This window comes from Eptatretus burgeri, chromosome 4 (genome assembly GCF_056783735.1).
Source record: "Eptatretus burgeri isolate ZD-2024b chromosome 4, Ebu_testis_v1, whole genome shotgun sequence".
Lineage (NCBI taxonomy): Eukaryota > Metazoa > Chordata > Myxini > Myxiniformes > Myxinidae > Eptatretus > Eptatretus burgeri.
This window is the reverse complement of record NC_140964.1, coordinates 73,960,951-73,975,513: the sequence shown is the minus strand read 5'-3', so window position 1 is coordinate 73,975,513 and position 14,563 is coordinate 73,960,951. Positions and strand designations below refer to the sequence as shown.

General features: G+C 57.5%; 1 non-coding gene and 2 pseudogenes across 1 annotated transcript; all 3 read right to left on the bottom strand.

Moving 5' to 3' along the window:
- Nucleotides 1-6,137, bottom strand: part of LOC147028355 (28S ribosomal RNA) — a 9,245-nt pseudogene extending 3,108 nt beyond the window's left edge.
- Nucleotides 6,138-6,598: 461 nt separating this feature from the next.
- On the bottom strand, nucleotides 6,599-6,754 carry LOC147028354 (5.8S ribosomal RNA). The gene has a single exon (XR_015057865.1). It is a non-coding gene; the product is annotated as a 5.8S ribosomal RNA (ribosomal RNA).
- Nucleotides 6,755-7,171: 417 nt separating this feature from the next.
- On the bottom strand, nucleotides 7,172-9,151 carry LOC147028353 (18S ribosomal RNA; annotated as a pseudogene).
- Between the last annotated feature and the right edge of the window lie 5,412 nt (nucleotides 9,152-14,563).

The following is a 14,563-nucleotide window of genomic DNA, read 5'->3' as shown; positions in this document are numbered from 1 at the left end:
CTGCTGACCAAGGTGAAACACCTGGGAAGTGTCCACCAAGTATCGCTTTGCCTTCCCGTCAATGGTAATGGCCAGGGTCGCGGATTTATCCACATTTAGTGCCAGGCCAGCCTCACCTAGGCGAGCTTTCACCGCGTCCAGAGACGTTTGGAGCCCAGAGGATGTACGTGAACATAGGACAAGGTCATCCGCAAATGCCAAAGCTGGCACCAGCGTTTTTCCGAGTCTCACTCCCACCCCATCAGGAATACTCCTCAACACTCTATCCAACACAGAGTTGAATAGGATGGGGGAGAGAGGATCACCTTGTTTGACTCGTCAGGTCATTAGGATCGGTGAATCACGACAGCAGTCCAAGTGCGTCACACAACCTTCATATGACTGTTTGAGGTAGCGGAGGAGCGGTGGCGGAGCACCCATCCTCGCAGCCGCATTCAAGACCGCACTGTGGTTAATCGAGTCAAAAGCTTTGGAAACATCCAGCACAGCGAGTCGTAGCGGTTGAAGGTTTTTGTGTTGCATCCCGAAGGATGGCGTCAAGAAGCATGACATTCTCGGCGCACCCATCACCCTTCCTAAATGCCCGCTGTGCCGGATGTAACTCAAAAGCTGATGAACATCGTTTGGCGATTATCTTGTGGTGGAGGCGCACAAGAAAACTGCTAATCGTAATCCGGCGATGTTCCGAAGCATTCTTCGGGTTGTTAGTCTTAGGGATAAGCACCGTTCTGTGTCGTTTAAGACATAGCAGCAGGTACCCCATAAGCAATCACAAGTTGAACATTTTACATAGACAGTTGTTGGGTATGGAATGGATCAACCGAAGGTTGATACCATCCACACCAGGTGTGCCGTTCCTTAACAAGGTCTTTTCCATCTCCACATCGTGGATTGTGATCGGTCGCACCAACTGCCAAGATGCCTTGATGTTAGCAAAATGTTCAGCACTCGCTTCCGACTTCCTCTCGAAGATTTCCTTCCAGAAGCGGCACATCGTTGTGGGATCCACCAAAGATTTATTTCGACCCCAAGCTCCTGCGATACATTGTCTGGCGGCTCGACCAGGATTCACGCGAATCAGCCGTTGGATCGCGGTGAACTCGGTTCTCCGAGCATTCCTCTTTAATACCTCTTTTCCCCCGTCCTTGGCATGGGATATATCTGGCTCGCATGTCGGTACAGTTTTATTTGTTCGATCATCGCCTCGCCATACTCTCTTGTTGTCTTTCTGGGGTATCCTTCTATTATGACCACCGGTAACTCCAACTGTGTGGGCACTGCCTTTCACGCTCAGTATTATCACTTCGGCAGCGCCTTCGAGTTCGGCACAGAGGTGTTCGGGGCTTAGCACGTGCAAGCGACCGATCAGATCATCGAGTCGGTGCTCGCTCCATGCTTGAGTGCCTTTTGGGAGCCCTTCGATATACCTCATAAGATCATTTTTCCACTTGTCATCATCACTCTCATTTGTATTGTTTATTTCGGCTTGGTCAATCTCCTCATCGGGCGTAGGATTTATTCCTCTTACTTTTCTTATAGGAGAAGCCACCTCAACTCCTGAAATTTCTTTATCCTTCAGGGGTGCACATGACGTCGGGGAAAGCCCATCTTGCTTGTTGTTTCCCTGGGCCTGCTCTGTTATTTTGGTTGAAACAAGAACTTTATATGCGGCCTGTCTCCGCTTCCCCTTGATGGCCTCTAATGAACGTCCAGGCACAAACTGTACTAGCGCTTGATTTAGGAACTTTTCCCCGCTTCGTACCAGGTGTGCCTCACGGACAGCCATAGCATACACCTCTTCATCGTCCCATCGCGCCTTCATTCGCACTGGAAGGTTGGACGCATGGAACGATAAGGGGTGGGCTCTCCGTCTGTGTACCCCGAGACCAGTCCTGGTTCCGAAAGTCCGACCGCAGTCCACACACACGCAATCACACTCGCGCCCTTGAGCCACCTGCGGCTCTTGCGCCATCGCACTCTCTGGGACTACCGCAGCGGCTGTGTCCACATCACTTCTGTTGGTGCTTTCCAGCACTGCAGAGAGTGTTGTCCTAGGGAAAGGGGAGTACATTCCAGACCCTGGGTAAGCCTGATCTCTATTGGTACAGTCCCCATAGGGGACTGTTCCGACTCTCGCGACGTGGACGCGGAGATCTTGGGCACGTTGGGGTCAGAGACCCGAGGCATTTCGAATCGATTAATCACTCGATTAACACTCGGAGCTTTCACAACATAAGAGAGTCATAGTTACTCCCGCCGTTGAACCGCGCGTCGGTGAATCTCATCACTTTGACATTCAGAGCACTGGGCAGAAATCACATCGCGTCCACACTCGATCGCCGGCCATCGCGATGCTCTGTTTTAATTAAACAGTCGGAATCCCCTTGTCCGCACCGGTTCTCAGGCGACTGTCGGTCGCCGGCCGAGGCGCGCGCGTGCACCCGAGCCTCGCACCATCGCACATTTGCCCAACGACCGAACGTCGGGAGGCTCGGAAGAGGACGCGGGACGCGGCAGGTCCGGGCAGACCGCGCGCACGCCGCAGCCGGAGCGCTCCACGGGGAGGCAACGGCTCACGTTCGCAACAGAGTCCCTCACGCTCCGAGACCGCCGCCGGGCCGATCCGGCCCAAGACGCCCGACGCCGACGCCCCGCGAGAGGGCACGGGCCTGCCGGCGCGAAGGCGGGGATCGATGGCGCGCACCGACACGCGACCGCGCCCGGGACGGCGACGAAACTGGCCGAAGCGTCTCGCCCGCCCCACGCCGAGACGCTCCCCACTCCGCGGCCGCACGTTTGACTCCCGACGGGACGCGCGGACGACGAGCGCCACGGCCGAGCTCCCGCCGCGAACCCCCCCGCACCCCCACGAAGGAGGGGGGAGGGAGAAAGCGACGGAAACGTGACCGCAAAATGCAGGTCGCCGCGCGCCACGCGGAGCGCTCGACAACGGTAGAGAAAAGACGCCCCGGCGAGGAGCTGTGCGGGACGGCCACGACCGGCACCCCGCACACACCTCCCCGGACGGCGGCGGCGAACGGTGCGGCCGAACGCACCGCCCACGCCGGCGGTAGAACCCGACGCCACGCCGCGTGACGCCGGCGGACCGGACGACGGGCCGGGAGCCCCGTGGCCCCGGGAAACGGAGGCTCGCCCGACCGCGAGCGCGTTCCCGGAAACCGCTTCGTGCCCCGGCTCGACCGACCCAGCCCTCAGAGCCAATCCTTGTCCCGAAGTTACGGATCTGGCTTGCCGACTTCCCTTACCCACATTGTTCCATCGCACCAGAGGCTGTTCACCTTGGAGACCTGCTGCGGATATGGGTACGGCCCAGAGCGAGATTCAGTCATCGCACCCGGATTTTCAAGGGGCGGCGAGGGCCCGCTGGACGCCGCAGGAGCCGCGACGCTCTGCAGGGCGCGGGCCCCTATCTCGGGTAAAACCCATTCCAGGGTGCCCGTCCCTTCACGAAGAAAAGAAAACTCTTCCCGGCACCACCGCCGCCGTCTCCAGGCATGCTTTACGTTACCGCAACGTTGGGCGGCCACGACGAGCACAAAGTGCAAGCACGTGAACCATCCCTCGACCTTTCTCCGCAGTCTGGGTTTGGGGATCTGAGCCCGATTCCCTTTCACTCGCACCGGGGTGGATGGGAGCCCATCGCCCAACATCGTCCGCAAGGCCTTCGCCCATCACTTAGGACCGACTCACCCATGTCCAAGCGCTGTTCACATGGAACCCTTCTCCACCTCGGCCTTCAAAGTCTCTCGTTTGAATATTTGCTACTACCACCAAGATCTGCACCCGCGGCGGCTCCACCCGGGCCCACGCCCAAGGCTTCAGCGCCACCGCGGCGGCCTTCCTACTCGTCGCGGCGTAGCGTACGGACCACACTTCGTGTGCGCGCCGCGCGAAGGCGACGCGCCAAGCCGCGAAGGAACGGTACATCGCCGGTGATGGCCGGGTATAGGCCCGACGCTCGAGCGCCATCCATTTTCAGGGCCAGTTGATTCGGCAGGTGAGTCGTTACACACTCCTTAGCGGAATCCGACTTCCATGGCCACCGCCTTGCTGTCTCGACCAACCAACACCTTTTGCCAGGGCTCCGATGAGCGTTCGCGTTCGGCGCCTTAACCCAGCGTTCGGTTCATCCCGCAGCGCCAGTTCTGCTTACCAAAAGTGGCCCACTGGGCAGCTCGCATTCTTCGCACACGCACACGCCCGGCTCCGAAGCTGCGAGCCGGGTGTCTTACCCATTCAAAGTTTGAGAATAGGTTGAAGCCGTTTCGGCCCCAGTGCCTCTCGTCAGTCGCTTTACCGGATAAAACTGCGCATCCAGCGAGAGCTCCAGCTATCCTGAGGGAAACTTCGGAGGGAACCAGCGACTAGATGGTTCGATTGGTCTTTCGCCCTACGCCCGGGTCGTACGATCGATTTGCACGTCAGAACTGCTGCGGGCCTCCACCAGGGTTCCCCCTGGCTTCGCCCTGCCCGGGCGTAGCTCACCATCTTTCGGGTACCAACAAGTATGCTGTGGCTCCGTCCGTCTCCGCCGGCACGCGCCGGACGGAGAGCGCAGGACGGGCCGGCGGAGCGCCTCGCCCCTGCCACGGCGGCGAGGATCCCGCCCGACGGTGTCGCGCGCCAGCACGAGGGGAGCCCTCACCGCTTGCCGGTGGTTCAGGCCAAAACGGCACGAGACGAGACGCGAGAGGGTGCCCACTGAGAGAGGAGGCACGAAGCCACCGGACCCGAGGAGCACCGCGCTCGCACCAGCACCCGCACCGCCCGACCCGGCCGCCGAGCGGACGGGACGCCTTAACCCGACTGCGTGCGCACCGCACACTTTCATTGTGCCTCCGGGGTTTCTTTCGAGCCCTTCGACTCGCGCACGTGTTAAACTCCTTGGTCCGTGTTTCAAGACGGGTCAGGTGGGATTCCGACCCTCGCCGCAGACCCCGAGTGCCGGGGACCGCACCGCCAACGCGCGACACGACACGCGCAAGGAAAACGCGCGCGCGGCCGGGAAACCCGCACGGGGAGAGGACGGGCCCCGGAGGACCCGAACCCCCCCGAAGGGCCCTGACCGACGCACGAAGCCCTCGGCGTGCCGGCCACGCAGATGCGGAAACGGCCCCTGCCGGAGGCGCACGACGACGCACTGAGAACAGTTCGCCGCCAGTCGACGGAGCGGCGGGCGGCGGAGGTGCCCCGGACGTGCGAGACACGGCCGCTTTCGCGAAACCATGCTCGCACGCAGCGCGGCATCAGACTTTTCTTTCCGTCCAGTTTCCCTTGGTCCCTGGGCGAGCGAACGCTCTCGCCAGGCCCCCGCGACGGGCGCGGCCCGGTGCCTCCCCCACGACGACGCGCGAAGGCGCGAAGCGGAGAGCACCAGTCGCAGGCCCTGCCACGGCGCCTCGACAAATCGCAAAGCTCTCGGTCGAAAAACCCAGGTGCTCCTGGTCGCCTCCGGAACCGGTCGCGGCGCACCGCACACGGAGAAAGTGCACCGGGCGGCGGACGAGTCTGCCGAGGGGCGAGGCCCGCCCACACGTTGACCGGGATCGTCGAAGCGCACCCGACCCATGAGGGGACGGTCGACGCGACGGCGTCCGGGCGCGGGACGGATACCGCGACACCCACGACGGGCGACCGACGCCACGGCTGACTCCTCCGGGCGGACCGCGCGGATCCCACCTGTTTACCTCGCAACAGTTTCACGAACTCTTGAACTCTCTCTTCAGAGTTCTTCTCAACTTTCCCTCACGGTACTTGTCGGCTATCGGCCTCGTGCACGTATTTAGCCTTGGATGGAGTTTACCACCCACTTTAGGCTGCATTCCCAAGCAACCCGACTCCAAAGAGACCCGACCCCGGCACGTCGGGGGCCATCGCACCGGCCTGCCACCGTCCATGGAAGAGGCCCCGATCAAAAGGACTTGGACCCCCGAGCGATACCGGGAGGTGCGAGCTCCTGTACGCCACAACTCCACATGCCCGTAGTGCGGGCGGGGATTCAGCGCTGGGCTTTTCCCTGTTCACTCGCCGTTACTGAGGGAATCCTCGTTAGTTTCTTTTCCTCCGCTTAGTAATATGCTTAAATTAAGCGGGTCGTCACGTCTGATCTGAGGTCGCAAACATCGAAGTGCTCCCGAAGAGGCACGCCGCCGCGAGAGCGACGCGCTCTCTGTGTCTGGCCACCGGTCCCCGTCGCAACTCACACGGGAGACACAGAGACTCGGATCTGGCTCTCTGCGCTCTCTCTCCCTCTCTCTATATGCCATGGTCGCCACACCGACACGGAGCCGTGCACGCACGCGCGACGATGTCGAAGCCGAACAAGTCGAAGTCGAAGTCGAAGCAGGCTCACTCACTCGAGGGCCACCGATGACCGCACGCACGCCACAGCCACGGCGGCGGCACGACCAAACAACGCAAAAACCACAACATGCTGCATTTCGAAGAGCCGCGACCGTCGAGTGGCCTCGAACTCCTATTCGCGGGAACCACGCAAAGCGCGTAGCGAGGCCCGGCCCACCGAAGCGCGAAGTGCGAAGGAAGGCCAGGACACCCGTGCTCCCGATCGATAATCGAGCGACCCTCAGACAGGCGTGGCCCCGGGTGTGTAGCCCGGGGCCGCAATGTGCGTTCAACGTATCGATGATCAGTGTATCCTGCAATTCACACCAGTTCTCGCAGTTGGCTGCGTTTTTCATCGACGCACGAGCCGAGTGATCCACCGCTGTGAGTCGTTCCAAGACGATGCTTCATTAAACACCGACGACGAAGCTGCGCGCCTCGTCTTCCGTCAGTGGGACAAACCTTCATCGCAACATCGGCCTCGCCTTCGCCTTCCCTCGACGAACGAATCGTCTCGACGGGCGCATCACCTCGACCGCGGTGCGGTGAGAAAGAAAAGAAGGCCTTGCCGCCGCGCAGCTGTGCAGCAGCGCAGACGACGACGACGACGACGACGACCGCTCTTCGACACCGCGGCGAAGCCACATCCACGGAAAAAGAAATCGTCATCGATGATCGCGTCTTCCGCACCTTCGGCACTCTCGACCGAGGGTGCTCCATGCTCTCGCATTGACCATCGACCATCGACCATACCATGCCACGCCATTATGCCTTCCTTCGAGATGCCGTTATGCCATGCTCGTCCCGATAATGATCCTTCCGCAGGTTCACCTACGGAAACCTTGTTACGACTTTTACTTCCTCTAGACAGTCAAGTTCGCTCATCTTTTCGGCGCACTGACACGACGACAACGAGTGCCACGGACGGTCCGTGCAGGGGCTGATCTGAGGATCTTACAAAACCGTCCGATCGGTAGTAGCGACGGGCGGTGTGTACAAAGGGCAGGGACTTAATCAACGCGAGCTGATGACTCGCGCTTACTGGGAATTCCTCGTTCGTGGGACACTGTCTCAAGCCCCAGTCCCCATCACGGACGGGGCTCAGCGGTTTACCCGAGCCTGTCGGCGAAGGGCAAGGTACACGCTGGCCCGTCCAGTGTAGCGCGCGTGCGGCCCCGGACATCGAAGGGCATCACAGATCTGTTATTGCTCCATCTCGCACGGCTTGCAGCCGCTCGTCCCTCTAAGAAGTTAGTCCGCCGGCCACACCAGGATCGCGGAACTAGTTAGCGTGTCAGAGTCTCGCTCGTTATCGGAATCAACCAGACGGATCGCTCCACCAACTAAGAACGGCCATGCACCACCACCCACAGAATCGTGAAAGAGCTCTCAGTCTGTCAATCCTTCTCGTGTCCGGCCCAGGTGAGCTTTCCCGTGTTGAGTCAAATTGAGCCGCAGGCTCCACTCCTGGTGGTGCCCTTCCGTCAATTCCTTTAAGTTTCAGCTTTGCAACCATACTCCCCCCGGAACCCAGAAACTCCTGGTTTCCCTCATGGCTGCCGGACGGGTCATGCCATTCGACACCGCCCGATCGCCGGTCGGCATAGTTTACCGTCGAAACTAGGGCGGTATCTGATCGCCTTCGAGCCTCCGACCTTCGTTCTTGATTAAGGAAAACATTCTTGGCAAATGCTTTCGCTTTAGTCCGTCTTGCGCCGGTCCCAGAATTTCACCTCTCGTGGCGCAGTACGAATGCCCCCGGCAGTCCCTCTCAATCATGACCTCCGTCCCGCAAAACCAACAAAGTGGGACCGATGCCCTATTCCATTATTCCCAGCTGCGGTGTACAGGCTCGACCGACCCGCTCTGAGCACTCCAGTTTCCTCAAGGTAAACGCTTCCGGCCCGCAACAGACACTCATCCAAGAGCGTCCGCAGGGCTCCGACAGTCTCGCCGCCGGGGACGGGCGGGGACAGGAAGCGCCCCTCGCGGCACGTCCCCCCCCCCCCCCGCGAGCCCCGGCGTGATTTCCAAATACGAGCTTTTTAACTGCAGCAGCGTTCGCTTACACTGTTGGAGCTGGAATTACCGTGGCTGCTGGCACCAGACTTGCCCTCCAATGGATCCTCGCACATGGGTTTAAGGTGCACCCATTCCTATAGCAGCGCCTCGACCGAGGCCTGCATCGGTATTTTTCGTCACTACCTCACCATGTCGGGAGTGGGTAATTTGCGCGCCTGCTGCCTTCCTTGGATGTGGTAGCCGTTTCTCAGGCTCCCTCTCCGGAATCGAACCCTGATTCCCCGTCACCCATAGCCACCATGGCAGGCGCGAAGCCTGCCATCGAAAGTTGATAGGGCAGACATTCGAATGAAACGTCGCCGGCGCGGAGGCCGAGCGATCTGCCATGGTTTATCCAGAGTCACCATCCCGTGGACGGGCCCACGCCGAGCCCCGAACCCTCCCCGAAGGAAGGGCCCCCGAAGGACCTCACACCACGAAGGGGAAAGGAAGGGAAGATGGGCGGGCACCGCGTCGGTTTTTTGGTGCTGATAAATGCGCGCCTCCCCACGACGTCAGGGAACCTTCACCTGTGGGGACCGGCGCTCGTTTGCATGTATTAGCTCTCGAATTGCCACAGTTATCCGAGTAACTTCCGAGCGCTCAAAGAGACCATAACTGATTTAATGAGCCATTCGCAGTCTCAACGGGTCCTTCCGTTCGCACTTAGACATGCATGGCTTAGTCTTTGAGACAAGCATATGCGGCTGGCAGGATCAACCAGGGAGCGGCGTGAGGAGCCGCCATAAAGACCACGGCACGCCGACCGTCACACGCTGCGTGGCGCGTCGCACGTCGCACGTGCCGGGCCGGGGAGCACCGGGAGAACCGCGCGACCACGCGCCGCGGCGGAACTCCGCCACCGTTGCTGCACCGTTGCACCGTTGTGTCGTGTTGTGCCATGCCGACTCGTTTCCCTCTTGCTCGCACGACATCGCTCCTGAGGGCTCGTCCGCCTTGTCCCGCACTTGGACTTCGTACTTCGTACTTCGTATCGCCTCGGCAACAACCTCACACCACGAACAACATTCAACATTCCTTCCGTACTTGGCACGCATCTCTTGCGCGCCTCTCGATCGCTGCACCGGTCAGAGGAAGAGAGTCACCGCTCCGACGGCGTGTTAACGGCAGCAGAACGTCGACGACATCGGCCAGCCGAAAACCCATGTCGCAACCGCAACCTCACACACCGGCGCGCTCGGCGGAAGGAAAGCGGTCAGACAGAGTCAGACCCGAGTGCCCGGGAGGCGCCGATTCGGAACAAGAAACAGTCCGACGCACCGGCACCGGCCGGGCCGAAGACACCACCGGGTCTGACCCGGGGCAGCACGACCGGCTTCGCAAGTGGGCGAGAGACCGTCGCGGCCACCTCGCTAGGCTCACGTCCATCATACGTGGCGACGCACCACCAAATCCACGGTGAGCGACCAAAGAGCTAGTCGCCCAAAAAAAAAAACACGCAACTGCATACGTCGGCCACCCGAGGAACGAGCGGACACGGACAGGAGACTGTCGAACCTCCAACCTCCGGGCGACCGCTTACTTTCACGTGACCCTTGGTTCGTTACACTCGCCGGCGAAGGCCCCGTGACACGGACGGGGATCCGACCGTCGGCCGAGTGCACGACCACCGGTAAAACTGCTCGGACACGTCGGGCAAAGAATGACGTGAAAGCGGCACGGAGCCACTCGGCACACAAGCTCACTCACGACGAAAAGGACTGCGACAGCAGCTGCCCCATACACGGAGAAGACCCGACCGACAAATAGCAATGGAGGGACTCCGGACGAAGAGCAGCAGCGACATCGCCAGTGAATCGCGTCGACGACGAACAAACGCTCGCCGACCCCCGAACTCCCAATGGGTACGTTCGAGGACCGTGACAACCCGCACGAGTGGTGAACCTCGTCACAAGACGTGGTGACCGAAACGCAAACGCCATCAAAACCTGCGTGCGTGCACGCATCCGCCCAAGCATGCGATGGAAGCTCCGAAGAGCAAGATCAAGGCCCATGGGACCCATGATGGGAAAGAAAACGAAGCCAACGAAGCCGCCCGTGTCCGGCACTTTCCCTCTTTCTCGTGGATGCGGCCATCGCAGATATCGCAGATATCGCAGATATCGAACGCTTCACAAATCACACATCACATCACGCCGCCGTTTTCCTACGCTCAACGAGCTGTTGCACCACTCAAGCATGCACGTCCACACTTGTGCGTCTTGCATCTCCCTCACTAATGTGCACACGATGGACGATCGTGGCTGGCATTACCGTGGTGAACAGACGAAGCGGTTGCGCGAACGTCACACAGCATCGAGAGCGTGACGGTCGAGTGTTTGAAAATATTTCAACACTTGGAAAACTTGGATGAAAACTTAACACCTTTTTGAACACTGCAAACCTATTTGGCAACACACACACACACACACACATACACACACACACACACACACACACACACACACACACACACACACACACACACACACACACACACACACACACACACACACACACACACACACTCACACTCACACACACCCTGACGCTAACCCCAACACATATACACCCTAACCCTAACATGTACACACAAACCCTAACCCTAGCACACAGGCACATAAACCCCTAACCCTAACACACACAACAACATGCACTCACACATTTACACCCTAACTCTCACAACTAACCCTAACAGCTAACCCTAACAATAAGCCAACCCTAACCCTAACCCTCATCCAAACCATAACCATAACCCAAACAGCTAACCCGAACACACACGCACACGCACACACACGCACACACGCGCACACGCGCGCGTGCGCACACACACACACATTTACACGCTAACGTTAACCCTAACACATATACACCCTAACCCTACCCCAAACCCTAACCCTATACTAAGACACACACACACACACACACACGCACACACGCGCGCGCGCACACACACACACACACACACACACACACTCACACACACACACACACACACACACACACACGCACACGCACACGCACACGCACACGCACACGCACACGCACACGCACACGCACACGCACACACACACACGGAAAACCCTATAAACTTCTCTCAATGCTCTTCTTTGACCATACTGCCTGAGCCACACAATATTTTTCATAAGCCAACGCCCACTTTCCATAAGCTACGCCCACTTTACTACACCACTTCCACTTTCCAACGCCACTCCCACTTTTAATCAACCACGTCCACTTTCCCAAAGCTCCGCTCACTTTCCTAAGCCCCTCATAAAAAATGACAGTAAATAGTAAATAGACACCCGATTTTTGAAGGACTACCATTTCACAAATAAAACTGAAATGAGAGCGAGAGATGAACCTTCAGAGTTTAGGCTTTATTCCATTTGATTGGAGCCGCTTCTGTGGGCACACCAGGAAATACAGGTTCAGCTAGGAGTACATAAGCAGAAACGTATACATGTGCAGTTAACCATTGCAGACTAAATCCGCGTAAGCACGGAGTTCGATATAATCTCCATTCTCACCAGTCAATGAGCACCTTCAGTTAACGAGCATCAAGTGGACAGCCGATGTCAATAGCAATGCCCCGGGGACAATCACTCGTGCCGCAGAGAGACCTCCCCTTATACGCGAGACGCACAACATGTGATCCCGCGTCATGTCCCTCGATTCACGTTAATTCACCACATTCTCCCCACCTTTAAAATGTAACTAGGGGCCCATCTTACACACCATGATTGCTTTAGCACTATAGGAGTATACATTTCAAGCAACGCGGACTAATAGATCTACAGGAGCATACATGCCAAGCAGTGATTATTTTGAGTTGTAGGAGCATGGAAATGAGCATCGATATATGATATAATGGGCATATAGGAGCATGAGCAGCGAGAATGCCGATAATCTCCTTTACAGATTGAGTCGTCGAGGGGGCCTTATTCGTCGACCTCTCCGGGAGTAAACGGCAGTTTCACTTGAGGGAGACTCCCGATCCTCTTGGTGAGCCTCGACTTGTGCCAGGGATGACTCCTCGATCGCTCTCGGGTGGAACGCGGCAGCCCCGTCGCCTGGCGGAGTTCCTGGGGGGGAAATGTCAGAAGGAGGAGTGCCAGGAGGTGGTGTACCGGCGGGAGGAGTACCTGAGGGAGCCAGATGGCGAACCGACACAGTGGTCTCCCTGCCATCCGGAAGCCTGACATGAGCATACTCTGGATTAGTGTCAATGAGTTCGACCCCCTCCACCAGCGGTTCATACTTGCTTTGTCGTACCGGGCGTTTCATGAACACTGTACCGGGGTGGGTCAGCCAGTTGGGCACCGTTTGACTGTCAACATAACGTCGTTGGTGAGTAAACATACGTTCGTGAGGAGTGGCATTTGTGGACGTGCAGAGCAAAGAGCGTATGGAATTCATTGCGTCAGGAAGAGCAACCTCCCATCGCTCGGGGCCCAGTCCTCTCGATTTCAGCGCCAGAGTTACGGCTTTCCAAATTACTCCATTATACCGTTCCACCTGCCCGTTTCCCTGTGGGTTGTAACCCGTCGTTCGACTAGTTGCTATGACGTGCTCTAATAGGAATTGTTTTAGCCCGGCCGACATGAAACACGGCCCTCTGTCTGAATGTATGTACGAAGGTCTCCCAAACATAGCGAAGAGGTCAGAGAGACATTTTACGACAGTGCCCGAGGTCATATCCGAGCACGGAAACGCGAAAGGGAACCTTGAATATTCATCAACAACGGTGAATATGTATCTGTTGTCTGTTTCGGTCGGTAGGGGCCCTTTGAAGTCGATGTTTAGTCTCTCGAAGGGGGAAGTAGCCTTGATCAGTCTGCCAGATGCCGCGCCAAAGAATCTGGGTTTTAGTTCAGCACAAACAGGGCATGAAGCATTCATTTGTTTAATATCTTCAACAGAATAGGGAAGATTTTGTCTGCGTACGAAATGTGCCATCCTGGTTACCCCTGGGTGGCACAGAGACACATGGAGGTCTTGCAAAGCCTGACTGATTGTTGCCGAACTGTAGACCCGGGAGAAGGTATCTGCAGCAGGGTTTTCCTTCCCGGGCCGGTAAACAATGTCGTACCTGTAGCAGGCTAGGTCTATCCGCCATCTCATAATTTTTTCATTCTTAATTTTCCCGTTATTTTTCCCATCAAACATGAAAGCCACGGATCGTTGGTCCGTAACGAGCGTGAAGTGGTTTCCCAGTAAATAATGTCTCCATTTACGCAGCGCTTCGACGATGGCGTACGCCTCCTTCTCTATTGCCGAGTGTCTCTGCTCGCTTCTAGAGAGAGTTCTCGAGAAGAAAGCGACCGGCCGCCCAGACTGATTAAGTGTTGCAGCTATGGCGTGATTTGAAGCATCGGTCTCCACCACGAAGGGCACCGAGCTGTCGATCGATAAAACCACGGACTTACTGATATCATCCTTGAGATCGTGGAAAGCTTTCACGACAGCGGCATCTGGTGGAAAGTTTTTGCAATGCACTAGGGGATGTATTTTCTCGGAGTATTGCGAAATCCATCTTGCATAGTAAGCGAACATCCCGATCACCCGGCGCATTGTTTGCAAGTCCTGAGGTGGTGGAAGCTCACGGAGCGGGCGCAATCGCTCAGGATCAGGCTTAATTGTGCCGTCGGCTATCGTGTAGCCGAGAAGGTCAATTGACCTTGCCGAGAATACGCATTTCTCGTAGTTGAGAGTCAGATTATATTTTCCAGCAATGCTCAAGAATCTGTCCAGATTCCTATCATGTTCCCTCTGATCCCTACCGCACACTGTGACATTATCCACGTAAACAAAAGTGTCTTCGAGGTTTTCATCTGAGATGATGTCGTCCATAACCCGTTGGAAGCAAGCTACTCCATTCGTGACACCGAATGGTATCCTTCTGAACTGGTAGAGGCGCCGCCCTGCCTGGAATGCAGTGTACGGTTTGTCTTCCTCTCGGATGGGAATTTGATGATAGGCGCTTCGCAAGTCGATGGTACTGAATACCTTATAATTGGCCACGCGTTCGACCATCTCATCTATGCGCGGCAGGGGGTAGGCGTCGAGTTGGGTGAAGCGATTGACCGTTTGGGAATAATCGACAACCATCCGTCTCTTATGGTTCTGACTGCTGGTT